This window comes from Mauremys reevesii, linkage group 9 (assembly GCF_016161935.1).
Source record: "Mauremys reevesii isolate NIE-2019 linkage group 9, ASM1616193v1, whole genome shotgun sequence".
Classification (NCBI taxonomy): domain Eukaryota; kingdom Metazoa; phylum Chordata; order Testudines; family Geoemydidae; genus Mauremys; species Mauremys reevesii.
In genome coordinates, this window is record NC_052631.1 from 80,031,231 (window position 1) to 80,054,618 (window position 23,388).

At 46.8% G+C, this 23,388-nt stretch overlaps 1 long non-coding RNA gene across 1 annotated transcript in view; it reads right to left on the reverse strand.

The window, feature by feature from the left end:
• Nucleotides 1-22,589, reverse strand: part of LOC120372603 — a 31,974-nt gene extending 9,385 nt beyond the window's left edge. The window contains exons 1-2 of the long non-coding RNA XR_005585068.1: nt 22,437-22,589; nt 18,854-18,945 (exon numbers count right to left, since the gene is read on the reverse strand). This is a non-coding gene — a long non-coding RNA (uncharacterized LOC120372603). The remainder of the gene's footprint in view (nt 1-18,853; nt 18,946-22,436) is intronic.
• Nucleotides 22,590-23,388: the final 799 nt, after the last annotated feature.

Sequence of the window (23,388 nt, forward strand, 5' to 3'; positions counted from 1 at the left end):
TTTCACCTGCACTAATGCTGGCATGTTTGCTTCCAACAGAATTACAAATGCCATCTTCATGTGTCATACCCTAAGCAATAACCAGCATGAGAAAGGAATGCTTTCCATGGAATCATTTGACGTGATATCAATCCATGTGTTTGATATGGTGAACTGCCATAAGCTGGCTAATGCTCATGTACCACTGCCCTCTATTGAATGGAATCAGAGTTGCTCAGCTATGCATTGTATGCCCTATACTGCTGACACTCAAGGAGATTCTCCTCTAGCTAATGTGGTAGGCACATGGGCTTTTGGAGTAGAAGGATCCGAGTAATATTCCTGCTGTCACTTTCAATGTCCATATCATGTAGCTTACTGGCAATCTTTAAGACCCAGGATTTGTTACATTATTTTCCATCTATGCAATATATATGAAGCAATGCTTGATATGAAATATCATGAGATTGGTCAGTTTCCATCATCACAGGGATGTAACAACCCCTCTCCTTTGGGCTGTGTCAAACACCAAACAACTGTTACATCAGAATTCTGTGTCGCCTTGCAACAGCTTTCAACACAACCGACCACAAGCCTCAGTTTGGTCAATACGTAGAGCCCAGCAAAGTCCAGCCGACTGCTCTGTTGACATGCAAAGGGCCCCGCTCTCTCTCTCTCTCCTGTCCTGGGATACCAATGTCTTTTGTGCAGAGGATGTTTATGTCAGTTCCATCCCCTTCCCAAGGGGGAGAAGGGGATAGCTCAGTGGTTTGAGCATTGGTCTGCTAAACCCAGGATTGTAAATTCAATCCTTGAGGGTGCCATTTAGGGATTTGGGACAAAAATCTGTCTGGGGATTGGTCCTGCTTTGAGTAGGGGGTTGGACTAGATGACCTCCAGAGGTCCCTTCCAACACTGTTGTTCTAAGTAATGGTCTTTTTTAGAAGGGGAGAGAGCTGTTTCACTGAGCTAGTTCAAGGGATCATAAACAATTGAGTAGTTGTTTTAGCACCTCTGGATCTGTGGCTTTTCGAGCCCTATACCCTGGTCTCTGGATCTTCAGAGGAAGCAGTGATACAACCATCAGCAGTAGATATTAATCACATCAATACAAGATAGAAAGTCGTATGTAAAAGCCATTATGGACCAAGCCCCATGTGCTCTCTTCAGGCAAATTTTCCATTGAAGTCACTGGGTTTGCACCAAGGGTGGCTTTGGCCCATTGCATTTATTAAGGAGGAAGAGTGAGGCATCTGCGGCACTGAAGGCAAGTGAGCATTAGCAGCTATCGCTGCCGTGGAGATACGGAACCAGCATCCAAAGACAAACACTGTCTGCCCTTTAGCACCATGGAAACTCAGCCCATCTCCCAGAGAGAGACTCCTTTGGATTAAGCATGGAGTCAGAGAGCACAGAAGGCCCTGTGAGCTGATAAACAGTTGGGACAAACCAAAGTCAAGCAATTAACCAAACTTTCTTCCTCCTCGTGCGGGTTTGATCAATCTAATGCCCTGGTATATAGGGACAAGCCAAAGCAGAGCAAAGTTCCATCTGGCCAGGCATTCTGTTTCCCTGCCTGACCCAGATGGGCCTTCTAGTGAGTTAGACTATCCCCATCTATGGTGTAAAACCCCCAGGACTTACCTAGGTTTGTAGTTCCATGGCAGGCAAAGAGGGAACCGTTTTCTTCTTGACTCCGGTGAGTGAGATGCATATGACTTGAAGCCTGAGGCTCCAAAGCACCTGTGTCTTTTATCTTTTAGCCTGATCGCAAGTGAAATTCATTGTAGCATCTTATCATTTGGCTCTGACCTAGCTGTTTCTCACACTAATGTCCTGAAGCAGTGAGTTCCATAGGTAAATGAATGTGTTGAATCAAATACAATAGTGTTTCCTTTTACCCTCCTTAAGATGTGCTGCCTTTAACTTCAGTGATTCCTCCCCTGTTCTTCTCCTGCAAGGATAGGGGAGTAAAGGGGAATTTGCCTGTGTATGGACAGGAGGACCTGGCCAAGGGTTATATTTCTGAATGATGTTACATTAATGACAAGGCCAGTGCTGAGAGGTGGAAAGGAGGGACAAGCTCCATAGCTGGGACTCTCCTTCCAATACTCCTCACCCACTCAGGAGGCCCCTCCAGGAGTGGTTGCCCAGCTGTAGTTTCGCCAGTGCTGGAACACTTGCCTGGCTGAACTTGGGGTACAGAGGTGAACAGAAGAGGACGTGTTACATTTCCATTTTTCCAAGTGACCTATTGAACCAAACTGTTATGAGAGATGCCTTGGAGCCAGCCCGCCCTAAGTGAAGGCTGGCAGAGACAGGAACTGGGGTCACCGCCTGGCCTGATTTTCACACACTGTCTGGCCTGCTGTAGACTGAGCTTGCAGGACAATTAAGCCTCCATATTTGTTTCAGGCCCTTGTGATGCAGCTTCAGGATGTATGAAATCGCATCCCAGCATTGTGGTGGGAAAACACCAGGCCTTCCTCAGGCCTCAGGCCACCATCAGGTCATGAATGTACTGGCATCTGGAACAGGAAGCACAGCCAGACAAGGCCATGACACTACACGCAGGCTGGCTGCCTCAGACAGTTTATCAGACACTAATCATAAGGCCTTAGCCAGAGAGAGGGGGTCTGATATATTTTCCAAGGGAATTTCTCATCCTCCTTCTCTTAGCTCCAAACTCATCCCAGTCACGAAGCTGCCAATCTATCTATTGCTCTGAGGTTTGCGGGGCTCTGAGAGGGGAACAAGGAAGTATCAGAGGCACCTTTTCTGTCGCTGGCTGATCCCAGACTTAATGGTTTGTTTTCACTGTGTGCTATAGAGGCTGTGCCCATGGGAAAGAGCCTGTCAAAGCTGTCAGCAAACATTGCCTTGCGTTTCCAGGCCCATATCACCTCCATGCAATATGCAGATCGGGTGGAAATCACACAGGCTCTTCTGCGGCAGACACGACAGCAAAGCCATGTGGCTGTGGCAGTGCTGAAATCGCCGGCATCTCGAAGGGAAGCTAGCTCTCTCCCCTCGGTCTCAGTGGCAGCTTATTTTGTGTTGTACGAATGGGCCTAGATGCGTTGACCTGTGGGGTTTGTCGTGAAGTTGGCCAAGACCTGAGGAGGAATCAGCCTTCTGAGGGAGGCACCAGAAGAATGTGATGGTGGTTGGCTTACACACAAGCCACTCCGTTCTTTAGGCTTGTTCCCACAACTCTGTCGCCGTCTGCTCCTCTCTCCCTTTGTCTTCTCATATGTCCATCCCACGCCCTTCTGCGTCCAAGGTGCTCTCCTGACCCCTCTCGATGGCTGTGCCTTACACTCGCCTTTTCTCAGGCTCAGTGCAGGCCTAGAGAAGTTAAAATGGCAGCCCCTTGCCTATGCTAGAGCCAACACCATTGCTAACACTCATGGAGCTTCACCCCAGTGGTAGCAGCAGTGAGGAAAACTAAAACCCTAATGTAGACAAGGCCGTTGTCTCCTTCACACTTTCCTCATGTTATGGCCTCTTTCATGCCTTCTGCATGGAACATCCTCTCAGGTAACCTGTTACCTGCACCAAACTACCTCCCTCTGTTACTGCTTGAAACTTCTCCATCTCTATATATCCCTTGCAGCATTCCAGCCACAGAAACCATGAGTGTAATCCTGGCCATGCCAAAGTCAATAGCAAGCTTGGAGGTAGGGATTTTGTTCTCGGCTTAGCATGATTTACCTCTCGTAAAGCCCCAGAGCACATATACTAACTGTGCCGTATCAACAACAATTTCCCTCAGAGTCTGGGTGGGGGGGATCCTCCTTCAGGCTGATTTTTAAAGGGAACTCTAAGGAGACCAATCAATGCTGAATTGCCCTAAGAAGTGGTGTAACAGGAAGATAATGAGCCTGCTCAGCAGATACCAATCCCTGGGCAATTACACAGGTGTTTTGAATCTGCCCTGAAATGTGAGCAGCAGACAAATATTTGCCTTGTGCGTTGTCTGTCGCTGAAACAAATGTACTGAAAATATGTTCCAGGTGACTGGGGACAGGCTGACATTAACGCCTGAGCAGGCACAAAGGAACAGGGGAAGTGGAGATGATGCCAATTCATATTGTGCACAAAGCACCAGGGTGTATCAGAAAGAGAGAGGGCCCAGAGCCCAAACTTTGGGGTCTGGTGCAAGCTTTTGAACCCCTCCAAAAATGTTTGGGGTTGTTCATATCTGGAGGTTTGGGTTTGGTTGGCCATAAACCTAAGGATGGTGGTGTGACCAGCAAGGATGAGAATAGACATGGGACGTCAAGTCTGCCTCTGCCACTAACTCACCTGTGGGCCATAGGCAAGTCATTTTGCCTCTCTGTGCTTCTATTACCCCATCTTTAAGATAAAGAAAACACTAGCCCTAACTTCCCTGAGTATTAGGAGTCAAGTGATGTGTTTGTTAATTGTAATTATGAATTGATAAGTTACCTATACTGATACTTGCTAAGTATCATTCATAATTAAGGGGTGGGGGGAAACAATTGGGTGTTGGATCTGGATCCAAGGTCATTTTTTAAAAGGAAAATCCCTAATTTGGGGGCTCTAGAGCTAGGATTTCTGGGTGTCGATATAAACTGATCAGTTGCTGCTGGCAGAGAAAAAATGGTGTTGAATGATGACTTACAAAATAGCCAGTGAAAAGCACAGGGGTGAAGGCTCAGTTCCTGTCTGGCCCTCTAACCTCTGCTGCAGGGATCTGGGCGGGCAACAGAACATGCTCCATCCCAATGGCTGACCGGAACAGGCCTTCCGTTCCTGGGACCACACTTAGCTGTGGTGCAGGGAGCAACCTTTTCAGTTATACCAAGGAAAGGCATTTTATTCAGATAGCCAGAACTGTCTATAGACAAGTGTCCCTTCACGGCGAGGAAACGGGCAGGTTTGGTGGGAAGGGGCGAGTGGCAGGCGAAGACGCAGGTTGCAGGAGCCCAGGACATTTCTGACGTTTTATTTGAAAGCAAGAAAAAGCATAAGAAATGGATACACATGTAAACAATGGCCAATAAAAGTACCTGGAATTACACATTTGAGCTGTGCAGGTGGGACACTTAAGTCACATGATACATTTCTGTTCCTGACAGGATGATCGTCACCCTGTGAAGTGGCTGTATGGTGAGAATGCTCATGAGGGCGCATTCAAGGTTCACCTTCCATGAAGATTTTCAAGTTTTCACTGAAAGGGTTTCCCACCATGTCATCTCTCAGCTCAGCCAGCTGGCAGCGACTCCCAACAGAGCCTATCTCCGTATAGCTCCTACCAGCTTGGCCAGAGATACGTGACTCCTACCAGCTCAGCCCAGGGGACGGCGATGACTGCCAGAGGAAACCAGCTCAATGCAGTTCCTGCTAGCCAAGGGAAGAGATCCTGAGCCCCTGTTTAAACCAGCTCAGAACAACCACTACTGCTTGAGCCTGCAATTTTAGACATCACTTGGAACAGATCAATTCACTCTCCGCTAGGAAAATCCCCTTTCCAATCCCTGATTTTGCCCAGACAGCATTGTGCAGAGCTCATGAGATTCTGTTAAAGTATTTTCCGATGATTTATTATAATCCTTACCCTAAGCCAGGAGCTAAAGGCAATGGGAGAAGGCTGAGAGGACTCTCACTTAACCCCAAGGGATTTTCTTTCACTAATAGCTGTTCAAAGGAACAAGAGCTTTTCTCACATAGCCGCATGTTGCTGTGAAAGCGGCCGTGTCTGGAAGAACCAGGAGACATACAAAATGAGCCACCGAGTGCTGAACATCCAGGAGGTCACTGTGAATATGATGGCAAAGAGAAGGGAGGGAAGGCTAAAGAAATAGAAGGCAATACTTCATTCCAGGGTCCATTTCCACCTGGAGGGGAGAGATGGGGAGAAACAAGCATTTATAGATGTAGATATAGATTAAATACACACGACAGGCACTGGCAGTCACCTGGCTAGGACAGAATCCAACACTGCTTTTTTTTTTGTGTGTGTTATCCCCACACCGTGTCCCCCCAATGACAAGAGAAAAAAATAAAAAAGGAGAGAGGAAGGAAGAGGAAGAGGCAAGGGAGAGGAAGGGATGGAATTTCCCTGGCCCTCCAGTCACAGCTGGTCAGAAAGAAACAAAGAACCTATTCCAGATGCCCAGATCAGGCAGGGAAGCCTCTTGCACTATGGGAATGGACAACAACAAGAGAGGCGACACACAAGAGGGCAGAGACAAAGCTTGTACCAGACAAATGGTGCAGGGGGGAAGGGAAGAGAGAGAAGGCGTTTGAGGTGGGCCAGAATCCTTGAAGGGTTTTAAAGACAGAGGACAATTTTGAACTGGACCCTGTCATGAATGGGGAAGTGGAGTTGTCTGAGGATGGGGTGATCTGACTGGACTGCTCTGCATGTATGAAAAGATGGTCAGGATAAAATCACCTGGGCTATCAGCAGAGAAGCTGCTGGAACTAGATATGTATCCTGGGATTCCATGGGGCAGTATCACCCATGTAGCGGCACAGTGGAGGGAGTACACCTTCCTCTGACGGATCCAGCTTGCCACTGCTGCAAATAAAAGACCAGACTCACAGTAGACAGAGCATTAGTCTCTTGTTGTCTGGCAGTTCTTATGTTCTTATGACAGTGCCCATAACCTTTATGAGGTAAGGTGATGATGGTATTCGTGTTCAAATAATGGATTCCACTTACCAGGGGCTTAAGCAAAATGGGATGCAATAAAAATCAATCACATGCAATAGCAGAGTAGCATCTGTCACTGCAGCTGACGTGCCTGTCAAACCTGCTCAGAAATGGGCACAGCCATTGGTTACATACTTACATACACTGCTCGTAAATCAACCTGGGGGCAGCTTTACCGCCTCTGTGCATGGTAGGAAGATGTTACAGGATAAGCAGGACTTTGTCTTCCTGCATCAGCAGGGCAATGGACTAAATGACTTACTAGAAACACTAACATGAGAGTGGGAGAAAACTATTAGCTCATCTAATCCCTCTGCAAAATTGCTGTCAACAGAGCACTCTCCATTGCTCTCTCTGCTCTAGTGTAAAATTACTCACCACTTTCCTGAGGAAACTATTCCATAGTCTAATCGAGGACACAGTCAAGAAATTTCCCCTAATCTTCAGCCTATATTTCTGTTTGCTCAGTAGCTCTCTTACTCCCAGTTATTCTCCCTCAATGATGGATTGTAGGAGGGCACTATCGTGGCTAGAATAGGAGACTGCTGGATTCTATTCCCAGCCCTTGTTGAATGGATGATTTGCTGAGTGACGTTTGCAAAGTGAGTCACTTAACCTTTACACATCTGTAAAGTGGGCAAGACAGTACTTACCTACTGCACAGGGTCAGGGTTCAGCTTTGTGAATTAGTGTTTATGTCGCCTGTAGGCATTCTTGAGCAAAAAGCGCTCTGGAGTGCAAAGTAGGGGTCTACCCTGAACAAACCCTCCCCCTCAATAGGTCTTGTCCAGCTTTGGTTTTATGGTTCTCTTCCCCTAGCAGGCCTCCTGCACTGTACAAATTCACCTTCAGTCTGGTGATCTCTGCTTAGGTGGCCACTGTCTTCAAATCCCAGGAGCCCAGGGGCTGCCCAGAGTGACAGAAGAGATTAACCCATTCTAGGGAATCTGTGACCCGGAATGCATCAGAGACAGAAATTTCAAGACAATCACCATCCAGAGCTCAGCAACAGGCATGCCGGGCCCCAATGAGAAATCTACCCAAGACCAAGGAAGAGGGATTTTCCGCATCAGAGAGGCCGGGCAGCAGTAACTGGAGGGGACCAGTCTCTGGAATTCATACTCTGGTCCACTGGCAATGCTCCAGCGTTTATTTGAAGGTTAGTTCATCCAGAAAAGCCACTGAAGTGGCTGATAACTCCTCAGTGCTTGGTTACCTTCAGGAAGCAAGTTCCTTTAGATCCTCAGAACTGGACATTTGACTCCTTAAATGAAATTCAAACAGAATCTGTTCCAAACTTGGTCACCAGGAGAAAACAAGCATTCGTCTTTAAAAAGCTGCATCTTTTAAGCAGATACTTAAAGATAATACAGTGTGCGGAGAAAATAAACTCTTAATTACAGCAAGGCTTGGTGCTTATCCTAAAACCCAATGCACGAAAGTCATATTTATCGTGCTTTTGGCTGCTTTAAGCCATGTCATGTCGTGCAACTTCAGCACGATTGCCAGAAGGCAACGGCTACTGTAGCCCAAATGCTCTCACTTGGCTTATTCTGCATTGTGACCCAAAGAACCACTCATTGTCAACTGGCAAAGGGTTCACTGTTCTGTAACAGTAACTCCTGACAGACCTGACAAACTCATTACACCCAGCACACTGCTGTCATAGTATTTATCCAAAGAGGGTCAGGTGAGGCATCTAACAAAAGCTTATGTCACATTGATCATAATCATTGTGAGATGTTGTAGTGGGGTCGTCACCCTGCTCCTGCCCGGAGGAGTCTCACTCTAGCCCTGGAGGAGGAAGGGCAGAGGGAGCTGGGGAGCTCCAGCCTAACAAAACCCCAGGCCGCAGGCTGAGTTAAAGGCCTACAAAAAAGGTTCTGGGGCTGCAGAGGGTCCAGAGATAGGCAAAGGCAGCAGGCCCTAACCCCCTTGCCGATGATGAGTGGTTTACAGGCTGCCATCCGCCCCAGGGAGCCGGGGCTGGCTGATGACTGGCAGTAGCTGCTGAGGCAAGGTGGGGATAGATAGAGGGTTGGGGGTTCCCCTGGGAGGGGAGACCTAGAGACAGTGGGTCGCTGCTGGGGGCAGAACCCTGAAGTAGAGGGGCACCGGGGTCTGGGAGGGACACGGGGGCCAGTGGCAGGCAAGATACAGGCCTGCAGAGGGCATTCCGGGCTGGAAAAAGCTAATTCCCGAGACGACCAGCAGGAGGCACCGCGCCGGTGAGTCGTCACCCCATCATAGATGTACATATGGATGGTATTTAAGGAGTTGTGTGTGTATATATACTGGAAAATATGTTTTAAAGTCTGAATCAAAGCAGTATTGACAAGCAGGTTTTGACCAGACAGAGGCTGGATAGTCCCCTGCCTGCCTGCCTGCCTTGGTTCATGTGCAAAATAAGCATTGTAAGCCAACACAATGGAAGCCAGTTTGCATACAATGTTGAGATGAGGCTGTGAAGGCAACCTGGAGCCAGCACACCATGGCATAAACCAAGGGGGTCATCCGAACTCTAGGGACAAAACAAGGACTTTGGGGAATATATGGAGAAGGCAAAAAGGCTCCTCTTCATCTTCACTGAGGAAGCAAAAAGGACAGCCCTTTCTGTATTCATGAAAGGGGGCTCTCAGCCATGTTGGTTGGGGATGTTGGGAGATTGCCGTAGGTGAGAAAAACTACTTTTAACAGGTTAAATCCCTGGTCTATTCACTATCTCTGAAATCTTAGCCTTTGATAATAAACTTATTGTTTTCACTATAAATATATCTCAGTGCTACTATAGTGTTACTATGTGACACTGGATCTGATCTTCACTTGAACTAAACAAGCTGATGTGTGCACTGTTCCTTTGGGGACAACTTTGGTAATTTCTGTGAGTGTCCAGTGATTAAGGGCTGGACACTGCAGGGGAACCCTTCTGGGGGCTCGGCGATCGGGGTGCACCTATTGTTATCCTTCAAGGCAAAGTAAGGACTGGCAGAGCCATGGGGATATTGTTTGAGTGGGTAACAGGATGGTGGCATCAGGGAACTGATAGTCAGTTAAGCACTAGCAAGTCTTCCTCTCACTAGAAGTGTGTGGGGGGAAGGTAACAAGTCTTGGGCACCCCAAGAAACCATCACATGCATGATCTGCAGAAATAAGAAGCAGCTACATTTGCAGAATGTGATATAAACTGCATCATGTGTCTGGTCTGGTTTCAGTGGCATCAGCAATTGGTTCTGCTTCTAAGGTTGTGGCACAGCTTGGATCATTCAAAGGCTGTCGCATCTCTGTCTAGTCTGTTCACAGTGTAGCACTTTCTGTTTCCCTGGCAGAGCCTAAAAATTAAATCAATGGGCTAGTTCTTTTCTCTTCAAATTGTATTACTTTTCTGCCTGCTTCCATAGCACCTTGGGCTGTTTTTTCAAGCCATGAAAGGCTGGTTAGGCCAGTCTGTCCGTCTACACATCTATCCACTCTGTCTCATTCCTTCCTCCCACCCACCTGTTATCTGAGCACTTCCTCGGTGTTAATACAGAAGTGAAAATCAACCTCTCCTTTCTTTCTTCACCCGTAGCAGTAAAAAATGGAATAGTTAGCAGAAGTCTCTTTGGGGAGAAAGGGTGCAGTGTTCCTGTTCTGCATATTGTAAGAAAGCTGACTTGGAAAGAGATGGGCTTCACATTCAGTTCCAAAGGCAATGAGGCCCCTGGTCATTCTTATCTTTTCCAGGAATCCACCTTCTACAACCTTTGTCTCTCATACTCACCAACCTCATCCTGTGAGTTGATCGTTTGATTGTTCAGGTGCAACATACTGTCATGAGAGTTTTCATAGTAGCTTTCATGGGAGTTCATATTTGCAGAGGGTGAGGCAGCCTCCAAGGTTGCTAGGCCCAATCCCATGGAAGACTTTACATTTCAGGACAAGGACCTCGATTTGGGTTCTGCATTCACTGGGGGCGGGGCCTATTCAGAGTGATCTGGTGACTTATGTGTTTAGCAGGTGGGCTTCTATGTCCTACATCCACTGGGGAGGGGTTTTCTTTACTGCGTGTGGCTTCATTCTTCGACATAATTTGCAATAATCAAGCCTGAAGGTAATGAATGTGTGGATCATTGTGGCCAGGTCTGAGTCTAATAGGAGGGGAACAATCTTTTGGTCAATAAAAGATGGTATGTGGGTGACTTTTTTTAACACCTACTGAGGAATCCAAATGGACCCCAAGGCTGTGGACTAGGCAGGTGGCTTTACCAGTGGAGGTTGATCTAGAGAGGGCAAGGCCTGTGGAGCACTTCCTGCTTCTTTTCAACATCACCTCAGTTTTGCCTACCTTTGTCTGCCAGTTCTGCTGAATCTTAGTATATTTACCCAACGACTGAGGACATGACTATTTGTTCTTTTTAAACAATGATTGTCCCACGTAATCTGGCATATACAGATCCATCCCCACTGTTTAATACACTTGTGACAGAAACATGCCCTTTAGCTATTACAGTGGATTGAGGGAATGCAAAGGAGTGATGCAAAGCGTACAGGTGACCAGTCCTGAAGAAGATCCTGAGACCTGGGTGCAGAATTCAGCTGAATGGTGAAAGGGGAGTGGATTGTGCGTCAATTTTAATGCCAGAAAGGACTATTGTGATCATCTAGTCCAGGGGTAGGCAACCTATGGCACACGTGCCGAAGGCGGCACGCAAGCTGATTTTCAGTGGCACTCACACTGCCCGGGTCCTGGCTACTGGTCCGGCGGGCTCTGCATTTTAATTTAATTTTAAATGAAACTTCTTAAACATTTTAAAAACCTTATTTACTTTACATACAGCAATAGTTTAGTTATATATTATAGACTTATAGAAAGACACCTTCTATAAACGTTAAAATGTATTACCAGCATGCGAAAGCTTAAATCAGAGTGAATAAATGAAGACTCGGCACACCACTTCTGAAAGGTTGCCAACCCCTGATCTAGTCTGACCTCTTGTATAAGACATAGGCCCTAGAATTTCGCCCAGTAATTCCTGCCTCAAACCCAACTTTCTGGTGGGCAATAACAGAGTGTGTGTTTTAGACAGACGTCCAATTCAAGTGATGGAGACTACCCCACACTGCTTGGTAAGCTTTTCCGGTAGTTCATTATCTCACTGTCACACACTTGCACCTTATTTCCAGTCTGAATTTTTCTAGCTACAATTCTCAGCCACTGGATTTTATGCCTATCTCTGCTAGCTTAAAGAGCCATGCAGTCTCAGAATTCTTCTCCCCAGGAATATACAGGCTTGTGCACGAGCAACTTTGGCTGTTTCTCTGTCCTGAATAGACAGAAGGGGTGTGAATGGGCCCAGGGCAAATTCATTAAATAATCTGAATACATAAATGAAGAAAATATTCTACATGTTTTTGCCCAGCTGTAGTCTAATAAAACAAACCCTGACAAGGTTCAGTGCCCCAAGTTGGCTTTTGAGGCCAAGTTGGAGGAACCATATCACACAAGCCCCTTCTTGTTCCTTGGGCAAACAGTGAAACTCTGTTTCTAAAGGTAGGTGTGGGTGGAACATTTCAACTCCCTGCTGTGTGGCCCTGTCAGGGTTTTGCCCTCACTAATCCTAGGCTATTTTGCTCTCTGTTTTCATATGTTAAACTGTTCCATGCCTTCACGGGCACCCACCCTCCCACTTCCCCAGCACACTTCATGAGTGTGTAATGAGATGCTGCTACAACTCACAAATGAATCCCAGTGAAGTTTGGCTCGCTCCTAATTAGTGCCAGTGCAGCTGCTGGGAATGAGGCTTGGGAGTTCTCTATAGAGGTTTTGCTTTCCCAGGCTTGAATGACGCACACAGCAGATGCTGCTGTGCAGAGGTAGGGTGTCCGCTCTTATTAAAACGAGAAAAACATGGAAGAAGCATATTGGTTTTGATCACAGGGCTGCAATCTCTTAGCATTTGCCGTATTTAACAGGACATAAGCAGACAACAGGGCTTACAGCCCTACCCGAGTTTGTTAATGCTCACAACTGAGCAGGACATTGGGTCTACATCTCATTCTAAAGATGGCACCTCCACCAGTGCAGTGCCATAGCACCATAGCTCAGCGCTCACCCAGAGAGGAGAAACCCCTCCCCCTTGAATCACTGGCACTTCTTTCAGTTCCTGATGCCTCCTGGGTTTTCCCATCCAAATTGGGCCCAGCTTGACTCTACTTGGCTCTCGGGTCTGGAAGAGCTCCCCACCCATGGCTAGTTTCCCCAATCCTCCTCTCCAGGATGGTAGAGAGTCACAACCCATAAATAGTACAGCTCAGGAATTCACACACAGACTGCATCTGCTTCTAGTTGTTCCTGCTGCATTCCCAACACTGCTAGAGAGATAGGATCAACTGCAGCCCAAGGAGAAGGTCAGCAGAAAGCAACTAGCAAAAGAGTGGGGTTTGCCTGCTGATGTGGCTCAGGGCAGACTGATTTTCACAGAAATGTTGCTTCTTTGCTGGTAGCAAGAATGTCTTTGCACAGCATTTACTAGTGATGCGTTTCCATCCATTTTTGTCCCCTGAAACACTGTGGGGCCATGCCAGGGTATTAAAGGGGTACTGCTAAGGAGACAGATCCCTTCCCCATGCCAAACACACACCCTGCCATCACTGAGAAACTAACATGCACAAAAGGAAAATGTGAGCAGCGCCTGGGCAGAGTTTAATTCTGTGCTACATCCATCCCAACAGGGAGAGCCTGGCCAATCCTGTGGGCTGAGCACTGCAGATACTGGTGCATAAGGAGCAGGAACAGGTAAGCAGAGCCCTGATGCTGGAGAAAACACAGGCATGGAAAAAATGCTGCGTGAGGAGCAGGAGGAGGAAGTGTTACCCGGGGTTCTTTCAACCCAAAGCTCTTGGTAACTTTTACTCTGTGCAAGGAGGTGTCAGGAAATAAATCAGGGGAGACACGGTCGTCCGACCGATAGATGGCTGGCACAAATAGGACAACACAAGAGTTTTTTCACTTAAAGCTAAACTTTACTAGTCTCAAGCACTTACACACGTCTGCAACAGGTTAGTAAAACACCCCCAACCCTTGATAATTACCAAAGCTGAGTGTGGCTCTTGAGTGAAACAGCGGCAGGCTTCCGGTGGCCAAATCTTCCGTCTGCCAGTGGAGACCGCAAGATGGATCCAGAGGGAGAGTCCAAAAAAGTCCCCAGACGAATCCAACTATCTCAAGCTTTTTCCCCTTATTTATACATTAGTAATAGAATGACATGTCCCTTAAAGAAAACTTGTTAAGCAAGCAGTTCCAATGGGCAAGCAAGAGGCTCCTTCTGATTATTGATTAACCAGGTGTGGGTTTTTCCAGAGTTTACAGCCTTGAGACCCCAATAGACATTTCTGAGGCACATCCTGCTCTTTTAAAAGGCATGTGTCAGCAACTCCAACACAATTCTTATCAGGAAGGACGCAAGGTCAAGCTGCCCTCTCTGTGGCACCCCAAAACTCCCCCCACCCGCCTTGGTCAAGCTGAGACTGCTGAGTGGCCAATTTACAGCTTGTTGACTAGTCTGTCTTTAACAATAAGCCATAGTGGTTTCAGGCACTTTACTGGTTTGCCAAAGTCTCCCTGTACAGTTGGTCTCATTGGTACGAGAAGGTTCAGAGCCATCGTTCCTGGCAGTAACCTCTCTTGAAATCACACTGCATTCCACTGATTCCTTTAGGTCAACTAAATAATGTATTGGCCTGTCCTTAAGTTCAGTAGTATGTTCTCCTCTGTCTGGCCCCTGGCTTCTTTAAACTCCTAGTCTTCCCAGCTGCATGCAGCAGGTTTTGGGATCTCAGCGCCCTTTAGATTTACGATAGTCACAATCCTTTCCTGGATTCCAGTCGTGGTTGTTGCAAGGGTTGAATCTGAAAACACTTGGATGAGAACTGGAGGACCACATCCTATTGCATATCCAGCATTGTTATCTGCATTGTGTAAACACTTTTTTAAAAGAGTATAAACCAAGGGAGGCAGAGTTTGAATGCTCATCGTGAAATCTCCTTTCCCAGGATGAGCGGTTGCTTACTGTTCTAGTCACGGGAGGTGGGAGAAGAGAGGTGGTTTGCTGGTCTGGGTGGGCTACATTAGCTGGAAGAGGGTTGAGCACTTCCTGAAGGTAGTCGTGTTCCATCTTCAGCAGGACACAGTGCTGCTGCAAATATGATACTTAGTGTGATGCTTAGAACTGGGAGTCAGGAATCTTGGGTTTTGTTCCTGGTTCTGCCACCGATTCAGTGTCTGTCCTTGGACAAATCACTTCACCTCTTTGTGCCTTAGTTTCCCCATTTATAAAATTATTATACTTCTGGTCTGAGCAGTGAGCTTTAATTATTAATATTTGTAAATACTCTGAGATCCTCAAGCAGATGATGCTAGAGATCGGGGGTGGGGGAGTCTTGCTGTTAGAGGTTGTCCTGAAGAAAAACCCCAGATGTGAATCCTTGGTCCTTGGAGCTTTGCAGGTGGTTGGATCCTAGACAGTTTTTCAGCTTGGGTCACCTTCAGTTCCTCGTGTGAGGGTCTGCAGGATAGTCAGTTACCTTTAGCAGAGGATCCCGAGGGACTTTGCCAAAGCAGGGAACAGATGAGGGGCTGCAGTGAGCTTTCCGTTGCCTGATGAAGCAGCATTGAATGTAAACAGTTGCTGCTCCCGCTGAAGAGGTCTCTGCAAAGGTAGGACTGGGCTGGCTGTAAGACATTGCTCTGACTAGCTGATCGAGTGCCCCGTTTGCTCAGGACAGCACTGGCAATGAAGAGAATCGTAGAAACAAATTCTTTGTTTCTTTCTTCCCCCTTCTTACCTACTTGATAAGAATAAAAAATCTGGTTTAGCACTACAATATGCTCCCTGCCCCTCTAGATTTTATTTAATTACATTTTTGAATGAGGAGCAGAATCAGAGCTTAGGGAACGAAGATACCAACAGCATTTTAATATTGTGGTGAGGAATGTACTGCAGGTGGCCAAGGGAGATAAGTAAATCCAAGCTCCTTTGCTGAAGGGGAAGGGACAGAGGAAGGTTCAATTGTTACTTTCTGTAATTACAGGTGAAACAGACGACATCCAGATTGCAATGTTTATGCATAACTATCTCAGAATGAAGCAACAGAGCCCAACTGGAATGGGACTGGAGTTGTCAATTCTCACAGGGGGTCTTCCCACTGAGGTCGTAATGAATCAACATCCCACCACAGTGTCCTGGGGATGAGATGTAAAACTCCACTCCTACATGTGTTCATTAAATATCCCAAGACAGCGGGGGCTTTCACCCTGGCGTTCTGGACATATTCCATTTTGGGTATTCACATTCTGCCTCACTTCCCCCGGCAGTTCCAGCTGAATTCGTGACTTGTCACTTATGTAACTTGTGTGGCTAGGAATTGTTAATCAGTTCCCCCCTTCAGCACCAGAGATGACAGCGTTAGCGTGGCACATGAAATAATGTGTATTTAGGGGATTCTCCGGCGTGAACGAGAGTTTTATTAATTGTTACTATTCTTTCATTATAGAGTTCAGCAGAGAGCAGGCACTCTCGCACACTCACTCATTGAGCAGTAGATTGATGTTGCTGTGATCAGCTTCTCCCCTTCCTCTCATGCCAGTCATTGAATTCTCCTCAAGGAAGGTGCTCCCAACGTTTATTGCTTCAGCCTCCTCTTCATCAGTAACAGAACTGATAGCTGGATTGAACTTGCCTATGACCTCAGGCCTTTTGTTCATCTTTACCTCATATGTCCAAAGTAGGGGTGCATCCCCTGGAACCTTGTCCTCTGCTTTATTCTTTCCCAAGTCCTCAGGGCTAGGAATAGAGGACGCTACCTTACCTATGCTGGCAGCATAATCAAATGAACTCAGGGGTTTTGCTGGGCCCAGGTGGACACTGTGAGAGATGAACGCATTAGCACTGTGAAATCAGTAGCCTGAGCAAATGTAGCTTGCAGGCTGGCTGGGGAGTGGTATTGGTAGGAAATACTGGGCCAAGGTCAGCTGGAGCCTTCCTGTGAACATCAAAACGGGGGTCCCCTCCCGTTCCCCACAAGAGACTGAAAATGAGCTCCACCGATACTAGAAAAGGGCACCAGTGGAAACAGAGGCTTACAGGTACCAGGCAGTACATGGTACCTGGCAGTAAATTACTTGTGCATATATAATCTTGAGTTCTGCATTTGGCAAACCCAATCAGAGCTCTCCTGGGATGAGCTGCATGAGAAAATCTAGTGACCAAAATGCCCTGTCATCTCCACAACTGCCTCTACACCGGACATCAGCAGACAGGAACACAGTTACTGGGCTGATCACAGGACTGGGGGACAGGAACCCCTGACGTCTAGTGCTGGCTCTGCCACAGATTCACTGTTACAGCTTGGCAAAGTCCTTCCTCCTCTGCTCTGTAAAACATGGCTACAATAATGTTAACCTGGGAGGGACACCCTGATGATGAATCAGTTAATATCATAGTGTGCTCTGAAAACCTAAAATGCTACAGATGTTCTGAAACATTTAGCTACCATTTTATAGTTACCACAAGTGAATATGCTTTCCCATGTCGGCAAATAAACACCACAGCCCAATTCCATTTCATACTTCTTGGCCCCTTCAGTACTCAGTAGTATCTGCTGATGGAGAAGCAGGTTCTCTGCCTTCCATTTCTATTTAAACCACCAAAGTTTATTTCTCCTGGCATGTCACACTTGATCTGCATCCACCCTAAGTGTTTACCGTGTCATGCAACGTCCACCCCATCCATACAGGCCCCAGGGTTATCTAGCATCCCTTCTCCCACGTCTTGCATCCTGGATAGCCTTGAAACATAGGCTTAGGATGCTGGGTATTTTCTCACATTGGCCTCATTGGCAAGAGGACAGTTCCTCCCCTTTGGGCCTCTCAGGATAACTTAGCAAGCTTATAAATATTGCAGCGCTTCTCCTAACCCAGTGTCAAGTAAATGTGCTTTGAAGCCATGTAACAAGCTATCAGGCTCAAATCAGAGCAGGTTAACTTGCCAAGGTCAGGCAGTGAAGGTGTATGGATTCTTCTTGATCAGCCTATAAACTGCTTCTTAGTGCCTCACTTGGAACAGGAGGGTGATGCTTGGGGAACAGCTCAGCCACTGAGATGCAGGGCTGTTGAATGAAACTAAGGGAGTTTGTATAGCTGACTGGTAGCATCCCTGGGCCTAATGGACATAGGGGAACCCAGACTAGATTATAAATCAAGATTAACACATAGCAAGGTGCATGGTTATATCGGATTCTTGCATAATTTATGTTTGGATTCATGGATGGCCCAAATATACTCCTACCTAGGGGCAATCACACCAGGTGTAAACTTATACCAGATAGATACCTCCACCCTTGAGGATAACACTGCTAGCTTGTTTTATTCCTTTAATTAAAATTGGTATTTTTACGCTTGCATAGAAATTGTCTAATGAATCCCGGCTGAATTCTTCTGGTCAGAACCTTTGTAAGCTAAACAGAATCCCCCTTGCACAATAATAGAATGATGAATCAGTTCAGGAGGGATTTCTTTAGCGAATAAATGTTGTTATACAATACATGCACACATCATTGGACAGTATGTATCTGTGAGCTGAGGCTGCATAGGTTTTGTAAAGTTAAGCACATAGTGTAAGTGTTTGCAGAACCAGTGCCTTATGTATTAATTCTACGTGCCCATCTTTCTTTGCTTAGTATTCCAAATGCTGCAATCTTGCATAAAAATAAACAAAAGCTAAACATAATGATCAGGAAAACCCCATCCACTTCATAAAAACTGTTTGTTTGTGGGTGGGCGGGTGAGGGGGGGAGTGTTGTTTCACCATTTCACTGCCAGTCAATTACAGCATAGTTCATCTTCTGTGGAACAAGTTTGCTTCTGAGATACAAAACAGTATTACTTGCCATCGTCCAGATATATGCATGCACACAGGGTAAGCTGTTCTGGGCAGAGACTGTCTTTTTCGTTCTACGTTTGTACTGCACCTAGCACAACAGGGCCCTGGTCCATGACTGAGGCTCCTAGGTATGACCACAATACAAATAATGCCACCTACTTATGCATCACACAAATATTATATATCTATGCTGGGTATGTGGAGGTGATATCAAAGTCATAAATTGGAGATAAAAATGGTAAATTGCACTGGCATGAGATCAATGCCTCACCTTTGATCACATCGCCTACCCTCTGTCCAGCAAGCCATCTCCCTGGAAGTTATTCTGACCTTCTGAACACCTGTGTCACATCAAACAGCTGCCTTTAAAAAAAATAAACCTACTACTAGTTTGCAGATTCTTTTCCCCACCAAAAAAGTAGAATTTCCTCCTAAATTACACTGGGACTCCAGGTCTAAAGCACCTGGGGAATTTCCCCATTACTGCTCAGGTGCTGGAACAACTTGTATAGTGGGAGTGCTGAGAGCCATTGAACCAAACTGTAAACCCTTTATATAATGGAAACCACTTCAAGCCCAGTTGTGCAGCAGCACCCCTAGTTCCAGCACCTATGTTACTGGTATCCTTTCAAACACTGACCCATGACTTTACTTATTTTTGTGGAAATGGTAAAAGCAAACCAAAATAAAAGCACTTACCCCTGTGCTGTAGATGTCCTTGACGTGATTAGAATACACATCACAAAAATGCCCTAAATGCAGCAGTATAATTTAGTATAACACACCACCCGTATGCTCGGCAACTTACAAACTCAAATCATGTTTTGATCTGATCACTGCAGGTGACTATATATGAGCTCTGGGGGTTTTACTCAAGGTTTACAGCGGGGTCATTCAAACAAACCTAACTGGATACTTTGAACACCTCTCCCAGCAGAAAACAACCACCCTGCTCTGCTTTATCTATTTCATATCTCGCGACTGCTCCCCTCTGTAAATATATTTTCATGATCAGTTTGAAGTCAAGTACAAAGAAAGGTAATGGCAGTTTAAGTACCCGTTACAATGACCTGCTCTTTGATCTCATCTCTGGGCAATCGTTGAGAGCCTGCATGTATTATAGGTGAGGGAAGAAGGGAGACACTATGCACTGGATATGCTGGACCAAATTTGTCACTGGCTTAACTCATTTGACAGCACTGGAGTTAGGCAAGCCATGAATGTGAAGCGAACTCGTAAGATAAGTAGGTTCAGTAGTCAGCTTTCTGAAAGTGAATCTGGTGCTGGTTGAAAGGTGCCGGAATGACAGCCTCTGCTTAGCTACAGAACAGGCACTGCCAGCTTTTCCCACAGTGCAGCACCAATGTGTATGCATGCCCTGCCCTGGTGGGCCCACCTCTAGTGGTGAAAGGGGAGTTCAGAGTCCCATTCTTTCCTAGGCCCAAAGCTGAGACTATCAAGGGGACCAATTGGAGCCCCTTGGGATAGGGAGTCCTGTGATGTGGGATGTCACGGCTGTGGAGGAAAGGATGATCTCTTGGATGGCTAGGCTCCGTCTCACAGAGGGCTTGAAATATGAGGGCAGAGATCTTGAACTGGATTCTGTAGTCAATGGGGATTCAGTGCAAACAGCAGAGCACTGGGGTGATGAGCTCTCAGCAATCTATGACACTGAATAGAAGTGTTTTGTACCAGCTAGAGCTTTGTGAGGGTGAATGTAATAGGGGAGCGGGGCTGAGCTGGGTGGCCCTCCACAGAGGAGAGCTCTGAAGGTGGAGGTAGCTGAACGCTTCCAACACTCAGGGCTGGCTCCAGGTTTTCTGCTGCCCCAAGTGGCAAAAAAAAATAATCGGCAGCACTTCGGCGGCAGCTCAATCGCCCCTCTCCATTCTTTGGCAGCAGTTCGGCGGCGGGTCCATCATTCCCTCTTCTCCTCTTTGGCGGCACTTCGGCGGCTGCTCAAAGAGGAAGAGAGGGACTGAGGGACTCACCACCGAATTCCTGCCGAAGACCCGGACGGGCCGCCCCAATTGCAGACGGAGTGCAGCCCCTTTGTATTGGCCGCCCCAAGCACCTGGTTCCTTAGCTGGTGCCTGGAGCCGGCCCTGCCAACACTCACCCAAGTTTATCTCTGAACCTTCTGAGGTTCACCCTTCACTAGTAGCATTGCTTCTGCTCCTGACACCTGCCCGTCACCTAGGGACATAATGGATCCGGAAGCTCTGGCATCACTTCACTGAGGTTTGAACTAGATAGGACACCTGCCTTCTGAAACATTGTGGTGGGAGTATGAAAACCACAGCAGGGTGTGAACAAGGGGCTGCCAATTGTCTATAAAAAGATAGATCAGTTCAGCATCTGCTCCCCTGCCCTGAGCTAGCCACACCCCCGTTTAACATAGTTAAACAGATCCGTTTCCCCTGTGTAATGGCTGATGAACACATTCTCTTAGTGGACTATTTTGCAGCAGAGACGCCTTATTGAGAAGCAGCATTTCACTTCAGAGCGAGGCAGCCATGTATGTTACTGTTGCTAGGGAGATGAAGATGCCCAGAAATTACACAGATTAACAATGATTACTTGTAAGCGATCTATTCCCCTGAGCAATAGAAACCATTAGTCTCTTTTCCCAGAGATAGGGCTGTGTGAGAACAGACTAGGCACTGGCTGACAAGGACAGAGTTCCCTACCTGAGCTAGCTGCACTTCGGGGGCCCTCAGACAATTGTTCCCCAGTCGATCTAGGAGTGTAAATATTTTCCAGTGGCTGGACCTGCTGTGACCATTATTAGGTGGTTTGTGACCCATCCAGTTGAACAAAGACTGCGCTTAGTGTATTTTCCCCTCATTTAGCAGCAGGGTCAATATCTGGATAAAAGCGGGCAGGAAATCGGACCCTTGAGTTCTTGCTGCCAGCCCTCTGCTCCCCCTGGAAGATGGGGGAGCCCTTTCAGATGAGATCACAGGATGCAGCAGAGGTAGGTCTGCTCGCTGCTTTTGCTGGGACACAGCAGACCCAAATGGAGCCTGAGCTCAGCACTGGGAGATAGGTCCAGGAAAGAGAAAATGGCCAGGGGGTTTCTGGACTCTTCTCTAACTAAAGAGCTACTCCTGATCTGCTTTGTAGCTAGCCAATTTCATAATTTCTTTTGGTTACACACATACAGTACATACTGCAACATACATGCCTCTATTTGCTGTGACACGTATAGCACTATACATGCATGCATGCACACTCTGAGAGAGTGCACACAAGTGTGCATACCATGGCATGCCTGGGTGTGCCAGGGGTGGCAGAACCAAGGGGGCTGGCAGGGGTAGCACCCTCGCAATGGAAATATTGCGGAAGATCCACTTCCATGAAAACTCGTTCATGCCCTGGGGAGTGACAGGGAGCCGAGGCAAGAGCGAGACCCAGAAAGGCTGCACTGGCCACCGTAGGATCAGGCCAGGGAGTGGGACCAAGAGGGGCTGGAATGGGCCTGGGAGCAGAGAGGAACCCCCAGAACCCCTCTTCCCAGCCTGGAATCAGCTCCCCCGAGTCAGTCTCAGTACTTCCCCTCTCCTTTTCCCCCTTCACAGGGAACTACCCCCTCCCCCGCAGCACACCTATGGGTTGTGGCATCTTCTTTGTTTCACAGCAGATTATGATCAGACATCTCTCACACTTTAAAAAGTCGTCCACAGTCAGCAGAGAAGTTAACTCTTTAGCATGCTGGTGTAGCCTGCCAGCCAGCCAAAGGAAGGCTGAAGTTGAGCCCAAGTGAAACTCTGCCATCCTGTAGACTAGAGCAGACGTATCTGACTAACATATCAAGTCAACAAATGGCAATCTATAGGCTTGTAAGGGGATACCTTCAATCTGCTGTTTGAGACCTGATGCTGCCCTCTTCATAAATGACAGAGTTTAGAGACTGAAGACTTATTAGAGCATGAGGATGCCAGAGAATGAACCCACCCATGACAGATCTTGGTCACGTTGCTGGGTGTACTGCTGGAAGGCTCAGATACTACCATGATGGGGGGCATAAGAATTTACATAAGTAAACAGAATCTTCCAGTCTCTGTCTCCGGGGTGATTGCAGGATAGGTACCTTTGTTTTCTAATGCTTTGCCCAGTCTTCTTTGAGAACTCCCAAGAGTCGAACCTTCCATTCATTCTCCTGGGAGACTGTCCTCAGCCCAATACATCACATGGTCAGGAAGTTTCTCCTGTCTAAGTTTTTACCTTTCTTCATTTTGTTCCATCTTAGTTATATCTCAATTCAACACCCTAAATACTACTTCTCCTTCAAATACACATAGGTGGTTTAATAACAAGATGCATTCAAAAAGCCCACAAGAGGGGGCAATCAAAAGCATAAGCTTCATCGTGCAGTTTTAAATGCTGGATTTAGCAACTTTATTCCAAAACTCAAATAAGATTTCACTCAATCTACAAATACTCTGTGTGTGTGTGTGTGCGTGTGTATAACTACTTGCTATTTCATTGCCTTTGTAGGCTAGTTTAATTTATGCCACTAATTAGTTTATCACGGGTTCACTAAAGAAACAATCTTAGAATAAGACCACCCTCTCCTCCCCCCACAGGAAGATGATTGCTGCTGCTGGTGCCTAGCATGGTGACAGAAAATCCAATTACTGCTCAATGGCCCTTCACTGTGGGGGAGCATGTCGATAATAGAATTCATGGCAGGTGAAATTCAGCTGATTCAATTTACATTTAAACCCAGTAAAAAGCAAGTGCATGTTTAAGATTCAGGCAGCCATGCCAGCTGGCTGAAATCCTCTGCCATGCAAGGCGTTT